The sequence below is a fragment of the Chiloscyllium plagiosum genome, unplaced genomic scaffold, assembly GCF_037043375.1.
Source record: "Chiloscyllium plagiosum isolate Xiang-an unplaced genomic scaffold, Cpla_swu_hap1 HiC_scaffold_26, whole genome shotgun sequence".
NCBI lineage: Eukaryota > Metazoa > Chordata > Chondrichthyes > Orectolobiformes > Hemiscylliidae > Chiloscyllium > Chiloscyllium plagiosum.
The window spans coordinates 45,426,252-45,449,780 of NW_028270164.1; the positions used below are offsets into that span (position 1 = coordinate 45,426,252).

The 23,529-nt window shown below is 43.7% G+C and overlaps 1 long non-coding RNA gene across 3 annotated transcripts; it reads left to right on the top strand.

Moving 5' to 3' along the window:
- The first annotated feature begins 238 nt into the window (after positions 1 to 238).
- Positions 239 to 17,389, top strand: LOC148145156 (uncharacterized). Of its 3 annotated transcripts, XR_015751009.1 has the most exons (5): positions 239 to 348; positions 1,183 to 1,370; positions 2,075 to 2,132; positions 12,322 to 12,498; positions 16,288 to 17,389. It is a non-coding gene; the product is annotated as an uncharacterized LOC148145156 (long non-coding RNA). The 3 variants fall into 3 exon arrangements; XR_015751007.1 differs by lacking the exon at positions 2,075 to 2,132; XR_015751008.1 differs by lacking the exons at positions 239 to 348; positions 2,075 to 2,132 and adding an exon at positions 728 to 845.
- Positions 17,390 to 23,529: the final 6,140 nt, after the last annotated feature.

Below are 23,529 nucleotides of genomic sequence, written 5' to 3' on the forward strand. Positions count from 1 at the left end.
ATACTGCTTAATGTGGTAGGTACAAATCTCTCTTTTGCCATAACGTGCTATTTGGATTGTTAGACCAACGTTATTTTTGTGGTTCAAGTATTGGTGCCTGCTCAATTTTTGTGTGTTATTTTGAGTACCAAGACTTAAATAGGAGTATTCAGGCAAATCTAAAGACTGCCAATTGTGGGCCCTTAAACTGATGCAGTGTAAACACTAATCAAATGAAGTCATGCAGGCAGTTTACAGTTAAAAGAAAGGTCACTTAACTGCATGGCTTAGAGATAAAGCTGATTATATGACTGAACAACAGAGATAATGGTGAACAACTCATTAACAGGAAAAGTAACCACATTAAAGGTAGGCATGCTTTGAATATGCGTCTGTGGCTCACAAATTAACTTGTTCTTACTTTTTTGCCAATTTTTCCGCTGACTCTTTATATATTGTATATGCAGTACTCACCTTTAGATACCATATCCAAGTTTAGTCATTAACATCAATTTGACAACATTTAGACAGCACGTTTAAACACAACTGAGTCTCAATCTTATTATGAACGGATTAAAAACAAGTAATACCTATTTAGCGTCTGTTTTAAAATCACATTAAACAAACCCAACAAAGATGGCAGCTATAATCACATGACTGGATTTAGCAGTATCCTTCCAGAAGCTTCTCAAAACTCAACATCAGCCAGATAATCAATGTACTCGTGTGTCTCCTGATGGAACTATTATGTTAAAACTGTTGCAGAAGTGATAGTATCCGAGAGAAAAAAAACCCCAAGCAACAGAAATGAAAGTTATCCCTATTCTATAAGAAGATGTGTTAATGACTTCCTATTCAGCCTCAGGGTTGGTCCATGGACAATTATTTATTTGTAGTGCAAGACTTTGTCATGATGGAAACTACTTCACACCTCCCTCACCACCACCACCTCCCCCGGCTTTCCCTGCATCCTCTCTTCCTGTCACCCTCGCCAAGGAAGCTTGGTCACATGATCAGTGCCATTTAACTAAGCAATTTTGAAATAGCTGTTGGTTCAGGGGTAATACAGCAATTACTGGCAATGTCAAAATCCCTAACTCCAAGCTACAAAAGGAAAATAAATCTCTGGACTGTAAAAAGCAGCCAATAATCTGAGACTGTGCTCTCTGTAAATAATCTTTTCATTCTTTTTCCAAATTTTAGCAATATTCCTCAAATCACCTTTGAAGAGAAATATATAGAGAAGAAACTGTCCACGAGTTCTCAACTAGAGGCTGCTTAATCAACTGCCACCACAAAGGAATTACAGATGATAACTCCTGCTTTGGACTTTTGGACTCCATCTTAAAAGCAAATGCATTGATGAACTGATGGTATCCCTCATTTACTTTGTAAGTTGAATAATTTCTATATGTTTTGTCATTTGATCTCTCCCTTGGTATATTTATGAACATCCTGTGTTACAAACTAACTCCCTGCATCTGAGATAAACATTCCAACAGTTTTGTTGTGGTCCTTACAAAGTCAGCTTTTCAAACGTAAGGACTCACTAGTCAATTGGGAGAAGAGCCTTGGCTGACATTTCCTGTCCATGACCAGGACCCTGTTCTATATACACACACACCCCGAAAGCCACTGGATCAGCTACCTCAACCTCTAGGAATCAAATCTGGTGTCTTCCAAAATAATAATAAAAATAACAAACACAAAATCCTGGAAATACTCAGCAGGTATTGTATCTGTCTGGCTCACTAAGTATTTCCAAAGTTTTGTACATCTTTATTTCAGATATCCAAATACCTGTAGTATTTTGCTTTTGTCTGAAATCTTCCAAATTTGCAAACTCTGGTTTTCTCTTTGCATGAATTCAAGTCCACAGTACGGGGGTTAGTTGAAGAGTCCAAACCAAATGACAAAATGGAAATAAAATGCTAATTATTTTTTGATTTGGGGAAACAGATGTTAGAACGGTTGCGGTTCAGAAACCTGTCCTCAGGGAGAAACAGGCAAGTTTTCAGAACTTGATCCAGACCACACCACACTCGCAATTCGGGCCATCTAAGTAATGCTGCTGGGTACCTTCTCGTGTTTGCAGGTCCAGTCGGAGGCCTTCCTACATTAGACAGTGAAGTGTACGTACAGGATGCTTCAAGGTATATATGTCTTAATTCTCAGCAAGTTTTAAAAATGAATTACTTAAAAAAGAGAAGACTTAACCTGATCATCGTTGGGGGATTGTTGATGGTGAGGCAGCTTGAGGGAGATGTCCCTCACCCAGCAGCCTTTGGCCTCATCTCCACTGGGATAAGGTCAGACTGAAGGCCTGCCCCTGAGGTCTGGGCCACACCAGCGCTCATTGCTGCTGGCTCAAGGCAGGGAAGTTACAGTATATACTCGAGTAATAGTCAATCTCATGTAACAGTTGACCTCTTATTTTTGGCCAAATAACCTTGAATTTTCCATTTATCTCGTGTAAAAGTTGACCTAAGTTCTTCATAGATATAAGAACAATGTTCGTGGGTCAGTGTTCCAGCCGTCACATCCCACTCCAACTTTTCAGTCTGCCGGTTGTTTCGCTCCACTCCCGGTCTTCCAGTCCGCTAGCTGTTGGGTTCTGCTCCGGGTTTTCAGAATTAATGTAATTACTGGTTTAGAGACCAATTGGGCTTATGCTAATGATACGGCATGAATGTCAGCCCCTTAAAAGTAGTATCTATGTAATAGTCAACCCCATAAATTTAACCTTAAAAAGTAGTCAAAAACATTCGACCATTACTCAAATATATATGGTACTTTCCATCACATCAGGAAATTAGACACTGACAGGTAGGACCCAGTCAGCTTCCTTACCTTAGGCAAAAGTGAGGACTGCAGATGCTGGAAACCAGAGTTTAGATCAGAGTGGTGCTGGAAAAGCACAGCAGGTCAGGCAGCATCCGAGGAGCAGGAAAATCGACGTTTCGGGCAAAAGCCCTTCATCAGGAATGAAGGCAGGGAACCTCCAGGGTGGAGAGATAAGTTGGTGGCAGGGGAGAAGGTAACAAAGAGTACAATAGGTGAATGGGGGTGGGGATGGAGATGATAGGTCAGAGAGGTGGGTGGAGGAAGGTAGAAAAGAGTACAATAGGTGAATGGGGGTGGGGATAGAGGTGATATGTCAGAGAGGAGGGTGGAGCAGATAGGTGGGAAGAGAGATTGGCAGGTAGGACAGGTCATGAGGACAGTGCTGAGTTTCTTTACCTTGCCTTTCACACTGGGACATTCTGTCAGCACCAAAACAGCCGACACCAGGAACTGGGTTGAGAAACTGGAGTGCTAGTTAGTTCAGATCTGCTTCCATTCCCAACTTTGACAACGCCTGAAAATCCTGCCCATAGGAAAAAACTGCAATTATTTCATGCCATACACAATTTGACAATATCCCAAAGTGTTTGCAGTCAAGGAACACTTAACTATAGTGACTCATTCAGTGATACTGGGGAAAGGCCACAAAAGCCAACCATGTGACTACCACGGTGCTGATGGTCCCCTTTAAATCTTTCTCCTCTCGCCTTAAAAATATGTTCCCTAGCTTTGAACTAGGAAAAAGATCCTGGCTATTCACTTTATCCATGCCCCTCATAATTTTTTATAAGGCCAGCCCTCACCTGCTGTGCTCCAATGAAAATGGTCCCAGCTTATTCAGCCTATTTTTATAACTCAAACCCTCCAGCCTCGGCAACATCCTGATAAATCTTCTCTACACCCTCTTCAATTGAATAATATTCCTCCTATAGCAGGATGAACAGAACATACACATTAGTCTCAGTTTAACCCTTTAGGGTTTATAAGGTGGTCAGAAATACTAATATTTGAGTTTTGCAGCCTTCAGGATTATTTTTGGATAAACACCAGATCTGTGCAACTTTTTCACACAGAGGGTGGTTTGTGTGTGGAATGAACTGTCAAAGGAAGTGGTGGATGCAGGTAGTTACAATATTTAAAAGACATTTGGACAGGTACATGAATGGGAAAGGTTTAGAGGGATATGGGCCAAACACTGGCAAGTGGGACTAGATTAGTATGGGAAACTGGATCAGTGGTGCTGGAAGAGCACAGCAGTTCAGGCAGCATCCTATGGGAAACTGGTCAGAATGGACAAGTTGGACCAAAGAGTCCGTTTCTGTGCTGTATGACTCTATGTTGTCATTATAGGAAACTCAACAGTCAATTTTTGTTCAGTAAGGTCCTCCAAACAGCTTAGAATATTAGCCTGACAGGCTGCTTTTGTGACGTTAATGGAGTGCGGGATAAGTTGATGGAGTGGATTTGGGCCTGTGGCAGAGGACTGGAGGATTGCAAATGTTACATCCCTGTTTTAACATGAAAGTGAGTCATACCTAGAGCTGTAGACCAGTTAGTATAACATCAGTACTGAGGAAACCATAAGGAACAACATTAATTGGTAAAGGAAAAATACTGGCTAATAAATAAATAAATAAATAACCGGCACCCTCCACCAATTCTCAATTTTTTTTCATAAAAGAATCCTTACAGTGTGGAAACAGGCCATTTTGCCCAACAAGTCCACACTGACCCTCTGAAGAGTAACCCACCCAGACCCATTTCCCGACCCTATTACTTTACATTTACCCCTGACTAATGTACCTACCTACACACCCTTAACACTATGGGCAATTTAGCATGGCCAATTCACCTAACCTGCGCATCTTTGGATTGTGGTAGGAAATCCATGCAGAATATGCAAACCCATGGGAGAATGTGCAAACTCCACACAGACAGTTGCCCGAGGCTGGAATTGAAACTGGGTCCCTGGCGCTGTGAGACAGCAGTACTAACCACTGAGCCACTGTTCTGCAACGTTCTTAATGCCCTCCATACCACACCAGGCCTCCACCACTCCTGTGACCTGCTTTAGCCGCTATGCTAACTTCATGTCCACTCATGCTAACTTATGAACATGCCATCTATCTCCATAACATCCTAAACTCCCCTGCCAACATCCAATCATAGAAGTTTGGAGCACAGAAAAAGGTATCCGAGCTCTTCAGGCCTGCACCAAGTCAAAAGCAAGCAGCTAATTATTCTAATCCCATTTTTCAGCAAATTGCCCAAAATGCCAACTGATGCCCTGGCACCCTTTGCTCTTTCCTCTGCTCATTCCTGAAGAAGGGCCTGTGCCCGAAACGTCGAATCTCCTGTTCCCTGGATGCTGCCTGACCTGCTGTGCTGTTCCAGCAATAAAGTTTCAACTTTGCTCTCCAGCATCTGCAGACCTCACTTTCTCCACCCTTTGCTCTTACACCATCCATGCCAACTCACCCAATACCCACATGGGCAGACATCAGAAATGAAGCTGAAATGTTCTAAAATCATGGGATGTATTTTGTAAGGGTCTGAGAAATGTGGGAAATGGTGAAACATGGGGCAGAATCAGACAAGATGCTGGCATTAATGCTGGTGGAGTGGATCTTCTTCCTCAACTGCTAGGCTTTCTTCCATATTGCGGAGACTCCACTGACCCAGGTGGTAACCTTAGACCAGGCTGGTATTTTCTACTGTCATGGTCTCCCCTGTTGGTCCTGGGGTAAAGAGAAATCCCACATCTGCACCACCTGCTTCAGCAGATATCCAGGAGTGTGATGATTTCCTCAGTTTTCCATGTCAGGATCTATTCAGGGCAGCTCCGGTCTGACCCAGCTTGAAGAGCTGCACAATGAGCTTCTAAAGATGGGATAGCAAGGGATGCCATTGAATTCTGGGATTAGATTACTTAGATTACTTACAGGCTCGTCAGCCTAACAAGTCCACACCAACCCTCCAAAGAGCAACCTACCCAGACCCATTCCCCTATGTTTACCCCTTCACCTAACACTACGGGCAATTTAGCATGGCCAATTCACCTAACCTGCACATCTTTGGACTGTGGGAGGAAACCAGAGCACCCGGAGGAAACCCATGCAGACACGGGGAGAATGTGCAAACTCCACACAGACAGTTGCCTGAGGCGGGAATTGAACCCAGGTCTCTGGCGCTGTGAGGCAGCAGTGCTAACCCCTGAGCCACCGTGCCGTCCCATGGCAAATGGTGAGTTGTTCAGGGAATGATCCATGGTAAAACTGAGGTTCGAATCAAACGTGAGAGACATCATAGGGTTGGGGTAAGCAGTTAATGAAGTGAGTTTGGTAAAGTATAGCAAGAAAATCTGGTAAACCTCATGGTATGTGTAGCTATTGTAACAAAGTCAGCCAGGTGCATTTCATAGAATAAGAGTTCCCTGATCGGACTAGGTTAACAGCCCCAATCAGGGAGCCCTGGCTGACAGATATAAACAGGAGTGTCAGAGGTTCTGTTCACTCTGAGGGCTGGCTCTGAGGGAGCTCAATCAGTGTCAAGAACTCTCCACGTGTATGTAAAGGGTGATGTGGAGACAGGATACTGGCCTCTGTGGAGTTATTTCAGTGTGAATCCCACAATTGGATTTAGCCAAAACAAAGTAAGATGCAGCCCAATGTTTTAAACATTCATTACAGACTTCATTATGTTTAAAAAAATTCTCTAATACACGAAAGCCCATTCAATATATTTAAATCCCCTCAAGTACATAATGCTTTATAAAAACCAATGTCTCTATTTGTAATCCCACATTGACTACTGCTAATCCATAAATAACTTATTTCAGCTGTCAAGTAAGTTATGAATTAACAGCCTTCTGCTGTGATGATAGGTTGTGGAACACAATCAAGCATTAATAATGCTGTTATGGTAGTACTTGGAGTTATATCAACAAGAACAGGTCAGAATGCACAGGGATGATAGGTACACTGCACTTTTGCAAACTAGGACACAAGCACCAGCGTTTTGGACATTGACGGAAAGCAGAACTAGAGAAATCAACCTGGACTACATTAAAATAATCAGCAGGATGTAACAAAGAATGGTGAGGGTTTTTGCAATAGGAGAACTGAGACAGGGTGGAAATGGATGACATTATGAAGATGAAAATAGGCGATCTTAGCGATGATCTTGCTAAGTGGATGAAAGTACATCTCAGGGTAATGACAGTATGACATTATGAACCACCTGGCTCAACCTCAGACAGAGAGAAGGATAGAGTCGATGAATACAACGCTTTCAGTCTTCTCAATATTTCATTGGAATTATTGGTATTCCAAGTATTGGATTCAACTACTCAATCTTGTTTACATATTAAAATCTTGTATAAACTTGCCTGGAAATTTAAATTCAATTAAGATGTCCATGAAATTACTTAATTGGGGTAAAAGCTCATCTGGTTTGCCAACGTTCTTCAGTGAAGAAAATCGGACATGCTAACTCATCTGACCAATATCTGACTCCAGCTCTACAGTAATAGCACTGATTCTACACTGCCCTCTGAAATTGCCTAGCAATCCAACCATTTATATTAAACTAACTCACTTATTTCAAAACACCTTATTACAAATACTGCAACAGAAGTTTTCAACGAAGAGCTTATGCCCGAAACGATCGATTCTCCTGCTCCTTTGATACTGCCTGACCTGCTGCACTTTTCCAGCAACACATTTTTAAGCTCTCACAGACACAGGCAGGCAGTTTCATTTGTCCATTTTTAAGGGTGAATTCATGTAAATAATTTGGTGTAATAACATTGTCATGGTCATTTCACAAGGATTTATGACTTTGGTAAAAGTTTGTAATTTCCACAAAACTTCCAGTGGAGTAAAAACAGGGTCCGTTTAAACTCAGTTCCAATGGCCCTGCTGAGTTTGACTTTCCCACACGAGTGTCACATCCCACCCCAATTGTACCTGCCCCTTCCCAACCACACCTCTACAAACGGTTTCTCTCGGACATGGAGTTGGGACGTGTGAATCTGGAGCCTGATCCCCATTTTGGATAAACAGTGTAGTCTCCAGAACTCCAGGAAGTTCTTTGCAAATGCCTCTATTGGTAGATGTGATGCCAGTGTTTAGAATTGAGCTGTACAGACGAGGAAAGTCGCAGGTTCAATCTCTAATCATTGCTGAATCAGCTGATCAAATATCTGGTTTATGATAATTGTTCTGATAACTTCTAGGTGGTGACGTGAATGAAAAACAACCAGATTTCTTGCACCTAATTTCTATCTGGTGGAGTCTTCGAAAGTTCCCAAACGTGTTTTGGTTGCAGAATGAATCGGGGTTAGGTCAGGAAGGACAAGCCTCTTTAAAAAAGGATGGAAATTGGGTTTGAAAGGAGAAGCACCTTTTGTGGTTACACATTAAGCATGAGAACAAATTTTTACTTATAAGGCGCCTTTATATAGAAGTTACCTCCATCACCTCACAGGAGCATTCTAAAATGGAGTATGAGTCACATAAGGGTATTTAGGGGTAGATGACCATTAGTTTGCTCAAACAGGTAGATTTTGAACAATGTTGTCCAGAAAGAGAGAAGAGTAGAGAGGTTTAGGGAGAGAAATTCCAGAGCTTAGACCTAGGCAGCTGAAGGCACAACCACCAATATCGGGTGTTTAAATCTCAGGTTGTTCAAGAGGCCAGGTTTGGCGGAGTGCCGATATTTGAGAAGTTTGAGGAACTGCAGGGGATTACAGAAGTATGGGGTGGCAAAATGGAGAGGGCTTTGTAAACAAGGAGGAGAAATTTAAAAATTGTGGCATTTCTTAACTGGATAATGTAGGTCAGAGCAAGCTTGGGGATGGTAAGTGCTCTGTGATTGTGAGCAATGATACAGCCAGCAGAGTTTTGACTGATCACAGAGGGCAACATTAGTGTAACCGCTCTGGAGCACATTAAAATAATCAAGTTTAAATATATCAAAGGGTTTCAGCAATAGAAGAGTGAGATACACCCAGTGGAATTGGGTGATGTGATGAAGGTAGGGATGGATGGTGGTGTTCGGGATGAATGTTTGGGGTAAACTACAAATTGTCTGGTTCAACATTAGACAGGTGTCAGGGCGAAAAACAGGGCTAATGGTGAGGGAGCACCATTTCAATCTTAAACTAAAGACAATGGCCTAGATATTTTGATGATCAGTGAGTTGTTGGATCTGCAGAGACTGGAACTTTTCATTGGGATCATGTGGAAACTGCTCACACAACTGATTCCATGACTATTGCCTGACAGATAGAAAATTCTGATGGACAATTGGTCAGCCTCTGGAACCCTCTAACAGAGTTGATTAAAAAGTAAGAAAATTCCATGAGATCTCCTCACTTAGTTACCCAGAAGCTAGTGGATTAGAAAATGTAGTCCAGCTCCTGGCTGACCATTTAGCTGACAGCCCAATCCACCACTGCCCCTACCCTGAACTACACTGTCCCCAAACCTTTACACTCTCCTGGACTACTGACAACTGCCCTCTGACTCGACTCTTCCCTGTCCAAACCCCATTCTCATCTAATGCCCATCAGAACCTGCCAAGCCAATCCCCATGAAAAATCCCCATTGCCTCTCTGCCACTATTGGCCTGATCACCCTGGACCCAATATCCCTTACCAGCCACCCTGACCGGACAACCCAACACACCAACAGATCCAACACCCCTTTCCTCTGGCCTGACCCAACCTCCACCTCCCCCTCTGCAGCCTTCCCCACCCTGTCCACCCAGCACTCAATTTCTCTCCAACCACCAGCTTGACATCACAGTCCAGCACACACTCTCCTAATTCAACTTCCAGGATCCCTGGTTTCTGCCCAGCTGACTCCATGGTTGATAATGTTGACGCTTCGGGAGCAGTGTTCGAGGTGTGGCATCAGGGTGGGGGGCGGTGGTGGTGGGGAGCCATTTTTGTGGGGTCAGGGAGGGGTGGGAACTTTGCTGCACTTAATTAATGTCAGGATGAGGGAGTGGGTTGTCACTGTCATAGGGTTGGTGAGGGAGGAGTTGTCACTTTGGGAACTGGAGGTGAGGAAGAGATAATCACCGTCAGAGGGTGGTAAGGGATGGTCACTATTGATGGGGGGATGAGAAAGCGGTGATCACTGTTGGGAAGAAGGTGAGAGATGGTCACTGTTGGGGTGAGGTGTAAGGCAGAGATGATCACTGTTGGTAGGTTGGGGGTGGAGGGGGTTTATAGTGAGGTTGATGTTCACACTGAACAAAGAAATAAACACATGCAGTCTTTGGACATTTAAACTTCACAGATTACAGCACCTACTTCCATGAAAAAGGAAACATCTGTGATTATTTATCCTGCACAATGAGGGAAATGTTAGAGTTTGGATACAGTCATGTTTCTGAAGGAACTGGGAGTGGGATTGCTAGAAAGAACAGTAACCTCAGTCCTGATGTGATAATCTAAATGCTGCATAGCAATCTGACTGTAGTCGCCGCTCCTGGGAATATCTGAGGGAATGCTTTCAGCTTTACAATGTTTAGTTGGACTTACAAGTGGGTTCAAGTATTGTTCACATTGTGAAGTCTTGTATTTTCATGTCCATGTGTGTGAGTGGAATTACTACAGCCTATGATACCAAACTGGAAAGTCTGAAAGAGTATAGAAAGGTGAACACAGAAATTTGATTTGTCTTGACTGTAACTATTTGTCCAAGCCCGGTCTATCTATGATTAACATGTACACTCGTGTTTCGTATCGATGTATAATAAAGTGTTATTTTCAAGTCTAAGCTTAAAGAGAGTTGTTGACTTTGCCTTCTCCTTGACCAGTCTGTCTTGAACTCAAACCACATGATAATAGAAGGTAGAGGCAAAGGGATTCACTGTCATTTGGAGGAGGGACTTTGTCTGTCCAAGGCATCTTGACCTCACATTGACTTGTGTGGCAATCTCTCATGGTCTTCCAGAAGATCTAGTGTGGTGCTTTGAAGTGATAGGGGCCACGAGAAGGGCTAGTCTTCATCCTCCTGTGTAAAAATGCAAGATATTTGAATTTATTCTAGTAAAAATAGCCGGAAATGTTAACCCTTCAGACCTCACCACCACCATCTTATGGCCTAGTAAGATCAGTTTGGCCATAATGGCTGCCAGATGGCCAAGGAGAAAGACTTGGCTGTAGCCATCCGCCGTGGTGACTTTGCGTTTTCCTCAACCAGTCTGTAACAAACCCAAACTCAGTGCGGCATTATACATTACAGAAGAAGAATTTTTACGGGGAGTGCCTGAACGGTGGACTTCAGAGGACTGGCAAAGCCCTGAAGTCAAAAATCACAAACATATCATGTTGGGTTCATCTCTGTCTGGAGATAATGCAATCCCTTTTGTTGAATTGGAAGTATCTTCTTTTTAAGCAGATAAAGTTGTTGCCATACTTTTTGCTTCTTTTAGCCAGTGTTGTTAATGAACTTGCTGTGGCACTGGCAGGAAGGACCCTCTACTATGTAGTCTTTATTATATTTTCAATTCAGGAAATAAGTTCAGGAAATAAATGAGCCGGAGAGGAAAAATAATCCTGCATATGTTAGAATATACACTCATGTCTACCCTTGTGCTGGCCCCCAGCTATATATTGTTACTGAACAAGGACACTGCCCTGGTCAGGATCCGCAAAAACAATTAGAACCAGAGTCTGGTTGAATCAAATTATTGCTCATGTCTGACCCCCCCAATAAAATACAGGAAAACTGAAAGTTTATTTTTAAATGTGCTGAGAATCTATAATGCAGGGCACCGTCAAACTTTAAAAAAAAGAGTCAAGGGAGGGGCTAGAACTGTGCTGTTCAAACAATTAAAAACCTCCACGAGCTGCTATGCTACTGCTTAATGGTTTGATTTCTAAATGTCTCTGATAAAGTGTCCCTTCTTATAAGTATGTTAACAGGAACAGGCATAGCACATTCATGGAGGGCGGAAGACTTGTTTACTGTTAAAACAAACCCAGTCTTCAACTCGCACTCTGCAGGTCACCAGTGGGTCATAAGCTAAGAAACAAAAGACAGCCTTGCATTGTTATAATACTTCTCATGTACACTAGCCATCCCAAAGCAGTTAGAGGCGATGGCTGCTGTTGCAAGGTAGAAACTGCAGCAGCAAATTTGCACAGCACGTTCCTACAAAGAACAGCGTGATAAAGATCAGAAAATATTGTTTATTTTGTGATGATGTCTGAGGGATAAATATTGGCTGGAAAACCAGGGATAACTCCCCTGTTTCTTTTCAAAATAGCATTACAATATCTTTCAAGTTGACCCAAAAAAGACAGACAGAGCCCAGGAGCTGTTAACTGAACAGTGATGAACTTTGTCCTAATTTTATTTTTTTTATTATGTATGACTTCTGTCCTTGATGTAGATGTCGTGGTGGGGGCGACATGTAAAACATTTCACTGTATTTTTTATGTATAAGTACATTTGACAATAAATTTCTCTTCTACTTTAGATGGGGCTTGGTTTACTATCTCACCTCAAGGTTGGACCTCTGACAGTGCAGCTTTCCGACAGCTGTGCACTTGATGTTCTCTATGCTAGTGATTCAGAGGCAAAAGAGCTACCAATTGATCCACTGCTGATATACTGGAGGCTAAACAGCTGTACACACTGTAGCAAGCCCTCAAAAGTAAGGAAGACTTGTGCCATGAAGACACTACACTAAGATGAGAAATGCAGCTAATTGTCTGTGGTTCAGGGAGAGAGAAATCAGTCAGCTCACCAACAATTTATTGTGGTGAATGGATCACTGTACTGCTCTTCCCCTCAGCTCTCATAACTGGGCGGCACGGTGGCACAGTGGTTAGCACAGCTGCCTCACAGCGCCAGAGACCCGGGTTCAATTCCCCCTCAGGCGACTGACTGTGTGGAGTTTGCACGTTCGACCCGGGTTCAATTCCCCCTCAGGCGACTGACTGTGTGGAGTTTGCACGTTCTCCCCGTGTCTGCATGGGTTTCCTCCGGGTGCTCCGGTTTTCTCCCACCATCCAAAGATGTGCAGGGTCAGGTGATCAGGTGAATTGGCCATACTAAATTGCCTGTAGTGTTAGGTAAGGGGTAAATGTAGGGGTATGGGTGGGTTTCGCTTCGGCGGGGCGGTGTGGACTTGTTGGGCCGAAGGGCCTGTTTCCACACTGTAATCTAATCAAATCTAAACTGTTCTGGAACCTCCAAACATCTCTGCTCTTGTTCCCCTCCCTCAGGATCTCTGCTTTCTGTACTGTCAGTGCAGTGGAGACAGCTCAGGGATCAGAAATTTGATTCGATTTATTATTGTCACATGTACCTCGGCACAGTAAAAAGTTTTGCTTTGCATGCAGTACGGGCAGATCATACCCTACAAAGTGCATTAGAGTAAGAGAACAGAGTGAGGAATGCAATGTTACAGCTATAGATAATGTGCCCAAAGAACGAGATCAACATTAAATTTAAAATTTGTTCAGTCTATTCAGACGTTTAGCAACACTGAGGAAGAAGCTGTTCCTGAATCTGTTGGATTTTGCTTTTGCATCTTCTGTATGGTGGATGAGGTTGGAAGAGATTATAGTTGGGGTGGGAGGGATCTTTGATAATGTTGGCTGCCTTTACGTGGCAGTGGAAAGTGTAGATATTTAATTTGATTGAGGCAGGTTCGACCAAACTATTCAAGACAATTTTAGATTGCTATCTGAATGGAAAGAATGTACTGGGAAAAGGCAGGGGAATGGCACTATGCCAAAAAGCTCATGTGCAGAGTTGATGCAAAAATTGTGGATTAAACAGCCTCTTACTGCAGGTTAACAATTCTGTGGTTGTGTGAAAGCTGTTGTGTCCTGAATTGGCCTCAGACCCCACCCCTCCAACCGTAACAAGGACAGAACGCCCCTGGTGCTCACCTTCCACCCTACAAACCTTCGCATAAACCAAATCATCCGCCGACATTTCCGCCACCTCCAAAAAGACCCCACCACCAGGGATATATTTCCCTCCCCACCCCTTTCCGCCTTCTGCAAAGACCGTTCCCTCCGTGACTACCTGGTCAGGTTCACGCCCCCCTACGACCCACCCTCCCATCCTGGCACTTTCCCCTGCCACTGCAGGAACTGTAAAATCTGTGCCCACACCTCCTCCCTCACCTCCATCCAAGGCCCTAAAGGAGCCTTCCACATCCATCAAAGTTTTACCTACACATCCACTAATATCATTTATTGTATCCGTTGCTCCTGATGCGGTCTCCTCTACATTGGGGAGACTGGGCGCCTCCGAGCAGAGGGCTTTAGGGAACATCTCTGAGACACCCGCACCAATCAACCAAACCGCCCCGTGGCCCAACATTTCAACTCCCCCTCCCACTCTGCCGAGGATATGGAGGTCCTGGGCCTCCTTCACCGCCGCTCAATCACCACCAGACGCCTGGAGGAAGAACGCCTCACCTTCCACCTCGGAACACTTCACCCCCAGGACATCAATGTGGACTTCAACAGCTTCCTCATTTCCCCTTCCCCCACCTCATCCTAGTTTCAAACTTCCAGCTCAGCACTGTCCCCTTGACTTGTCCGGACTTGTCCAACCTGCCTAGCTCCTTTTCCACCTATCCACTCCCTGACCTATCACCTTCATCTCCTGCCCCACTCACCCATTGTATTCTATGCTACTCTCTCCCCACTCCCACCCTCCCCTAGCTTATCTCTCCACGCTTCAGGCTCTCTGTCTTTATTCCTGATGAAGGACTTTTGCCCGAAATGTTGATTTCGCTGCTTGTTGGATGCTGCCTGAATTGCTGTGCTCTTCCAGCACCACTGATCCAGAATCTGGTTTCCAGCATCTGCAGTTATTGTTTTTACCTTATTCAACATGTAACTCATTCAATGGTGTTACTTTCACTGAATCGCCCATTTCCCACAACCTGGGGGTTGCCATTGACCTGAAACAGAACTGGACTAGTCATACAAGTACTGTGGCTACAAACACAGGTCAAAAGACAAAGAATTCTGAAGTGACTAACTCACTTTTGACTTTCCAAAGCCAGTCCACCATCTGAAAAGCTCATGTTAGGAGTGTGATGACATACTCCACACTTTCCTGGATGACTGCAGTTGTAATAATACTCAAGAAGCTTGACACCATTCAGGATAAAGCAGCCCACTTGATTGGTATCACATCCTCAAACACTGACCTACTCCGCACTGATGTTTAGTAGCAACATGTAACATCCAGAAGGTGCACTGCAGAAATTCACCACGGCTTCCTAAACCTCACCTCTACTGTCTAGAAGCACAGATACAAGGAAAAACCACCATCTGAAAGTTCCCCTATAAGCACTCACCATCCTGACTTGGAAGTATTCCTTCACTGTCAGTATGCGATAAACCTGGAACCCCTTCCCTAAAAGGCGTTGTGGGGAGATCTACATCTAATAGACTGCAGCGGTTCAAAAAGGTAATTCACCATGACCTTCTCAAGGTCAACTAGGGATAGGCAATAATTACTGGTCCAGCCAGTGACACCCATAACCCATGAATGAATAAATAAAATCTTTAGACCTACAGTAATGTGGTTAACTCTTAATTGCCCTCTGACACAGCCTAGCTCATCATTTCAAATGTTAGGCTACACATGTTACCCTTGTCGGCAATACCCACATAACATTAAAGTATCAAGAAATAAACTTAGTTGGGAAAATAGGGACAAACAGAGAGATTTAAATAGTCCAATTTAACATAACAAATCCAAAAGGAAATTGTATGGAAACGAACTTGGATGGTTACAGTGTTGAGCAGGGGCATGACACTGAGTGGGTTGCTCTGCGAGGAGCTAACATAGATTCATGGGCTGAATGGCTTACTTTGTGGAGATGAGAGGACCTTTAAGGTCGGTACAATGCCCATTGACATTGGTAAACGTAGGCATGAATGTATGTTTAAAACTCATTACTGTCGAGCTTACTGGAACAGACCTGTCAAAGATATCGAGACAGCCTTGCAGAGGGAACTTTTCAGCTGTCATGCATTTCAAATTCCTGTCCTTTAATTCTTTGAAAAAGATATTTGGATTGTTAAAAAAAAATGATGGAATGAAATCGCAAACAGTCAGCTGACAGAACTGAAAGATTCCCTTCCTGGCTTACAGCTGCATGAGTGATTTCAGAAATATCCTTTATCACACTAAATTTCCTGCTATTTCACTGTTTGATTGACAGATCCATGTGGTTATAAACTTAAACATGGGATGATAAATTCTCATGTTTTTTTACCATAAGGGAACACTGCACTTGAATTAAATTTATATTGATAACAACACCAGCCACAGCTCCTGATCATTTGATAGCCTTTGCATTGTGAATGCAAACCATTACAAAGGAAATATTTAACCCTGTCAATCACAATGCTTATGGGTGCACTTATTCTGATCTTACTGAGATGCTTTATTTTCCTTTCAGATCCTTAGAAGGTGCAGACTGTGGAGGAACATCAAGCAGAGAGTGATGGGGAAGATCCCTTCGTTTGCAGTCACCAGCTCAGATGCTGTATGTCAATGACAGGATAGGTTTGAGTTGGCACCAAGAACCAATGTTCTCAACGCAGAGCAGGTGACTGCACAGTATACCCAGCTGTTGGGCCAAGGGTGAGGATACAACACAGAACTCAGATGTGTACAGCCCACAGAAGAACATAAGCAAAATGGAATGCTTGTTATGTTGAGAAGCCAACCAGTAAACCTTTAGATATTGTCAAGGAAGATGGAAGGGTCCAGCACCAGTCTGGCTCGGAACTTGGATCCCATCTTTTCTAGCCTGAAAATGATGACTAACTGCATTAACACATCGGATTTGACTCTACATTGGTTTGAATGCTGTATCAATGCAGCTTCTGGTAGCTGATGTCACAGCTTCTTAAACCCACAAGCAGCAGACAGCCAATGTGTGAGTGTTGCAGTAGAAACTCAACCACCTAAGCTCAGTCTGATGCCCTCATGACCGTGGACTACCAGGACAAGAGCGACCCAACAAGCTGTTCTCCAACAACCTACTAGGATTGCTGCAGCATCACACCGGAGAGTGGACCTTGGCTCCATGGAGTATAATCTTTTGTCAAAATGACAGAATTTGACCCCCTCCTCTTTGCCATTACATAGTGTCCATTCTGTGTCTATGTTTGAGATTCTGTAGTTCACAATGGGGCCTTCACAGGCCAGAGCTGCTGGAGGTCACCCTGCAAGAGTGTGTGATTGAAAGTTAGCCTCCTTCTACCAGTCAGACTGAGTAGCGGGGTCAGAGTAGACTAACATCAGTGGAGAATAGTGAGTGAGTGAGTAAGTAAATATATGTGATGTTTTATACCTTCCACGGGTATTTCTTTCAATCTTAACAAATTTGTCATTAAAGGTATTTCATTTCTCTTTGAAGGTTGTTGAATCCCGGTTTCTAATGGTATTCAAGTGAAACACATTTTTGCCTTCTTCTCAGTTGGGTAGTTCCAGTATTCCACTGTACTTAACATTTCTTTTATGCTGGAGTGTGACGTTGGCGTTTATCTGTCCACCTCTTTCTTTCAGGGATTAAGCTTTCGTTTTAACCTTTTTTTGTTATCGGGTTTTATATTTGTCATCCAGTTGTCCCCTTCCAGGCATGTCCTCATCTTAAAAGTAGATTTTTCTGGCTCTTTCTGCCAGCTGTGATGATGTCTTTAATGCTTGAGTCCTCCATGAATCTTTAACGTTAGATGTTTTTAATATCTATATGTGTCCTACCGAAGTAGTCATGGTTACATCTCCAAACCTAAATTTAAAACCAGATGATATTATGACAGGCTGGTTTTTACTGCATTCACATTGTATGCCAATGAAGGTTGCACCCTGGATTCATCAGCCATGAGTCACTAGGCAGCTGCTGTAAACCAGCTGAGTTTGGTGTAATTGCTCAAATATAGTTGACCGAATGGACTACCACAGAATATCCTGAATATTGCCAGGGCACTGGGGGGGGGGTATTGATCTGGATAAGTGACTGCCTGTGGCACACACCAACCAGAAGTTAAGTGGAATCCCTCCTGGTTCCAGTAGAGGGCAGAGTTGACATTCAATGATTTGGAGGAGCCGATGTTGGACAGGGATGGACAAAGTTAAAAATCATACAACACCAGGTTATAGTCCAACAGGTTTAATTGGAAGCACTAGCTTTTGGAGCGCCGCTCCTTCGATCACCTGATGAAGGAGCAGCGCTCCGAAAGCTAGTGCTTCCAAATAAACCTGTTGGACTATAACCTGTCTTGTCTGATTTTTAACTTTGAATATTCAATAGCACCCAGCACCACAGGGAAATCAAGTGAAGTTGCAGGTTCACTCCCTCCTGCAGCTCACTGGTAAAGAAGAATGAAATAGAGGTAGCTTTCCGAGAAGAGAGTTTCAATGGCGATTCCTTTGGAATGATAGACAGCAAACTGAATTGTTGCAAATAGCTCCAGTTCAAGCTTGAAAGAGTTACTTCAACACTCAAAGCTTACAGTTTCCAACTGCTGATGCGTGTCACTATTCTGAAACTGTACTGTAATTAGATAAACTAAAATAAAGAACTGCAGATGCTGGAAACCTGAAACAAAGAAACAAACAGGACAGGCAACATCTGTGGAGAGAAAACAGAGTTCAAGTTTCAAGTCCAGTGACCCTTCTTCAGAAAGAGCCTGACACCAGAAGTTCATTACCACAGTCAGTGACACTGCCATTGGCTGTGACACTCCTTCCCAGCTCTGCTTGATTGCAGTGTGACCTAAGCAAGTGGTTGGCTTCATGGATGACACCCTTACTGCAGCACTGATATTCCACACACTGTTTCCGACTGAGCTACAGATAGGAGAATTGCTCCATTAATACAATAGGTCTCTCCTGCTGAGTTGGTCTTCCAATCTCTTCTCTACTCCATGTGCCCTCCGTTCATTCTCCAAATCATATTGTGCACCTGGAGGAAAGGATGACTAATGCATCTATGTCTGTCGGAAATTGAGTTGTGCAGGTGCTTGAAGCCAATCTCCTTTTGCACCTCAAAATCTGCTTGTAGAATTTTTCAGCCACAAATAATTATTGAAAGCATTGAACACTTGCAGAGGCAAAGCTACAGTCTGGACACTACAGTTGCACTTTTTTCTACTAAACCTACCTTCAGCTTTGTAAGGTTCAGAGAGGATTGATGTCCAATCTGGCTGCACTAGTTTAGGAAACCTGGAACGCATGCAGGAATGGGGCCAAAAGGGTTTGTTTTCATGCTGTATGACTAACGTTAAATCACAGAAAACAGCCTAAACCTACTGCACGCTCAGTTGTTCACAGCATCCATTCCAACACATCATTGCTATGAAACGGCCACACACCTTGAAGACAATTTGAAGCCCTGAGAAAGCCACAGCTGTGGTCATGTCCATGTATCTTTCAGAGAGAGTATCTCACACTGCTGGCCACCACTAATCCGTTATGAGGCAGGATGTGATGTTTTGTCCCATGACTCTTTAGCAGTCCTTTAGGTTAGATGGTTGACAGTCTCCCAAGTGACATTGACCCAGATATTACAATGGCTGGAGGGTTGTTGGAACAGCGCAAACTGGAGTTGGCCAAGACATGGGGACAGTGCTGAGCTGGAAGTTTGAAACTAGGATGAGGTGGGGGACCCGACTCCCACAGCTACCTGGACCACACCTTGTCCGGACTTGTCCGACCTGCCTAGCTCCTTTTCCACCTATCCACTCCACCCTCTCCTCCCTGACCTATCACCTTCATCTCCTCCCCCACTCACCCATTGTACTCTATGCTACTCTCTCCCCACCCCCACCCTCCTCTATCTTATCTCTCCACGCTTCAGGCTCACTGCCTTTATTCCTGATGAAGGGCTTTTGCCCGAAACGCCGATTTCGCTGCTCGTTGGATGCTGCCTGAACTGCTGTGCTCTTCCAGCACCACTGATCCAGAATCTGGTTTCCAGCATCTGCAGTTATTGTTTTTACTTGGAAGAACAGCATCTCATTTTCGACTTGGGGACCCTACAACTTTCAGGATTCAATATCGAGTTCAATAATTTTAGGATCGGAACACTTTTCCCAGTGTCCTTTACCCACTCTCACACCCCAGGCCCTGTCATGACATGGACTACTTTCAGCATAGCTAATCCATTTTTACCTGCTCATTGTCTCCATTATCAGCTTTTTCTTCCCCCAGGCTTGCCAGTATCCATCCCTCTGTCTCCCTATCTCCACCTATCTGCTCACTTCTTCCCAAAACCCCCACCCCGCCAACCAACATCCCCCATCTTCAGCATATGTACCAACTTTTCCTAGTTACTACCAGTTCTGAAAAAGAGTCACTGAACTCAAGACATTACCTCTGCTTTCTCCCCACAGATGCTGCCTGATCTGCGGAGTTTCTCCAGCAGTTTGATTCTGTTCCTGCCCTGACACTACCCCAATCTGAATTGACACTCCACTCCACCAGTCTGACCTCCCCCAGACACAGCATCCCCTCCTCCCTCACCAGTCCGACAACCCTCCCCCAAAACTGACACTCTTTCCCCTCCATCCCCACTGACCTGATCGGCCTGGATCTGACAACCCTCTTAACCCACCCTCAGCACTCAATTACCAGGCACCCAGGCATCCTCCCCACCTGTCAGCCCTCCTCATCCACCTCTCATACGAGCAACCTCACCCAATTGTCTCACTGCCCCTTACCTGGCACCATGACATTACACTTACCTGACTTGCTTACCTTTTCCCTCGAAATGTCTGAGTATCTGGCTGTGCTACTGGACATTAAATCACAGAGTCCAACACATTGACTGCTGCAGAAGGGAGAATGGTTTCCACTAAGGCTTTATTCACTGCTGAATGCATGGATTCCTGATGGGTTTGCGGCAGGAGGTCGCTGTCCAGGACTCTCCAGTGCATAATTTATCCAAAGGAAAATGGATCACTTTTTTATCCGACGAGGGGCAGAAAAAAGGATTTCTGATCTGATCAGAAATCTGGAATATTTGTTTGTAAGTAGTCTTATGTGCGGATAACCGTGTTATTGTTTCAGCAACCTTTGTCATATTTTTAGTACGTTACAACAAATTGAAGGATGCAACAATAGCATTTTAAAAAATGGTTTAAACTGCCCTATTCCAAATAACTAATTGTTTGTGAAGTAAACGCATAAAATTCAATATTTACACATGTACACGTTGTAGGGATAAAGTTAAAAATCACAACACCAGGTTATAGTCCAACAGGTTTATTTGGAAATACTAGCTTTGGGAGTAAAGCTAGTGATTCCAAATAAAGCTGTTCGACTATAACCTAGTGTTGTGTGATTTTTAACTATATCCACCCCATTCCAACACCAGCTCCTCCACACGATGTTAAGGATAGTTATAATAATGGGCTATTTCCCTTCAAAGAAATCACAGTTGTGTTAAAAAAAACAGTAAATTCATGGAAAGAAAGTTTTCTTTCTCAGTCAGCCTGCTTTATACCACTTGCAAATCTTTCATTATGTAATATCTCCCTCAGGCAGTGAATAAACCTGATCCTTCTGCTTCTCTCTGGCATCAGGAGCCCAAAATACCTCTGTTCTCTTTTATTCGGTTCTCGAATTTCTAATCGTCCCCCAGCATCCACAGCCTTCTGGAGGGAAGGAGTTTTGGATTATCCCAAACTTTATGCGTTTCCTAATTTCATTCATGTTTTAAATTTGAAAACTATCTCCTGTTAGCAGGTTTGGGGCTGGAGGGGATATTACATTTCCCAGGTGACCTAAACTACCTGCAATTTTACTTGGAACAGACAAGGCCTAAAGTGGAAATTGATGGTGTAGCTGACAATGAAGGAGGTTAACTAAGATTTGAAAGATCACTTGGACCAATGGGCTGAGGAGAGGCAGGTGAAATTTAATTTGAATAAATGTGAGGTGTTGTATTTTGGTAAAACAACAAGGGCGGGACTTATACAAGACGGGTGGGTTTGAGTTATAAACAGGCTGGACAAATTGGGACTTTTTTCACTGGAGAGTAGAAGGTTGAGAGGTGACTTTACGTAGAGGTTTGTAAAATCATGAGGGGCATAGATAAAGTGAATAGCCAAGGTCTTTTCGCGAGGGTGGGGGAATTCAAAACTAGGCAGCATATTTTTAGTGTGAGAGAAAGATGTAAAAGGGACTTGAGGGGCAACATTTTCTACACAGAGCAGGGCACACACGTGGAATGAACTGCCAGAGGAAGTGACGGATGCAAGCACATTTACAACATTTAAAAGACATTTGGATAGGTACAGGAATAGGAAAGGTTTACAGGATACGGGCCAAATGCCAGCAAATGGGACTAGTTTAGTTTGGGATTATGGTCAGTATGGATGAGTTGGGCTGAAGGGTTGTGCTGTATGACTCTATCACGCTGTCTTCACTGCAGTTGGGGCCTTTAAGAGGCCAATGAACAACCTTTTTAAGGGCTCCTTCCTTCCTGACCTCAACCTTGAAGCTGGCAGGAGGAGTTTAATGGCAGGGGGTGAACCACAATCCTGTCCTGTGACTGGGGAGGAAGGGCTGGACCACCTACTTTGAACTGTCCCTTTTCCACATAGGGCACCCTTCCGCAAGATCTGCTCCCCCATTTCCACCCTGGCCTCTCATCAAGACCTCCAACTCCCATTCCAATTCCCTCCCCGATGTCTCCTTGGTACCTAACTGGTTCTGGGACTTGGAATCTGACCATTACTTGTGGTACTAGTCCTAGCCACTACTGGGACTGCAGAGTCTGACCAGACAATCAGACCAGGTGACAGCTCTCTGAGCGGAGATTTCTAGCTGAGTGAGGTGCTACCTCAATGTAAATAGCCGTGAGGTTTCCATGATCCTCCCAGAAAGTCCCACTCCTTGTTCTGGATTCCTTCAGGAGAGGAATCCTTAATATCCATATCGAATCCTTTTAATAGTTTACAAATCATAGTTAGATCAGCCCTCGATCTTCCACATTTAGGATTACAAGCCAACTTTATGCAAGCTGCCCTCATATTTGAGCACTCAAGTCTTTGGTTAGTGGATCTGTGCTGCAAGCACTCCCAGAGGCCAGCCCATCTTTCTAGCCACGTGCTGCCCAAGGGACAGCTGTACTTTGTGGCACATACTGAGGCAGCAATTGTCAAGGGTGTAGAGCAAATATAATGAGGTATAAACATTAGATACATTTATGTTCAAAAATCTACACAATGGAGCCACCTATCACAATCTTTCGCCTCCCAGGAAATAAACTGCTAATTAAATCACTTTTTATCTTTTGCACACCCCAAAAAAAATCCATCAATTTAAACTCGGCTACTGAAACAATAAACATGCGCACCTCTTTCCTGTTACAATAACAGATGCTCAGAATTCCAACATGATCCATTCCTCGAGCTGTTATCAGAGAAATCAATATTTTCTTGTGCTGGGCATGATCTGAAAAGATATGTCTTGACAAAGCTGACAACAGCAGTAACATGAAAACCATCTGTGGCCAGTCCGAGATTTTTTACACCGTAGCTGACTTTAAAGGAAATGGTTGATAATGTTAATTTTATACTGTACTGGCTAACTTGGCCAGGTTTCTCAAAGTTCTGCAAAGAGAGAGAGAGAGAGAGAGAGCGCTTCTTGGAAACAGATGATCTAAACTCAAAGCACTTCTGAGGAG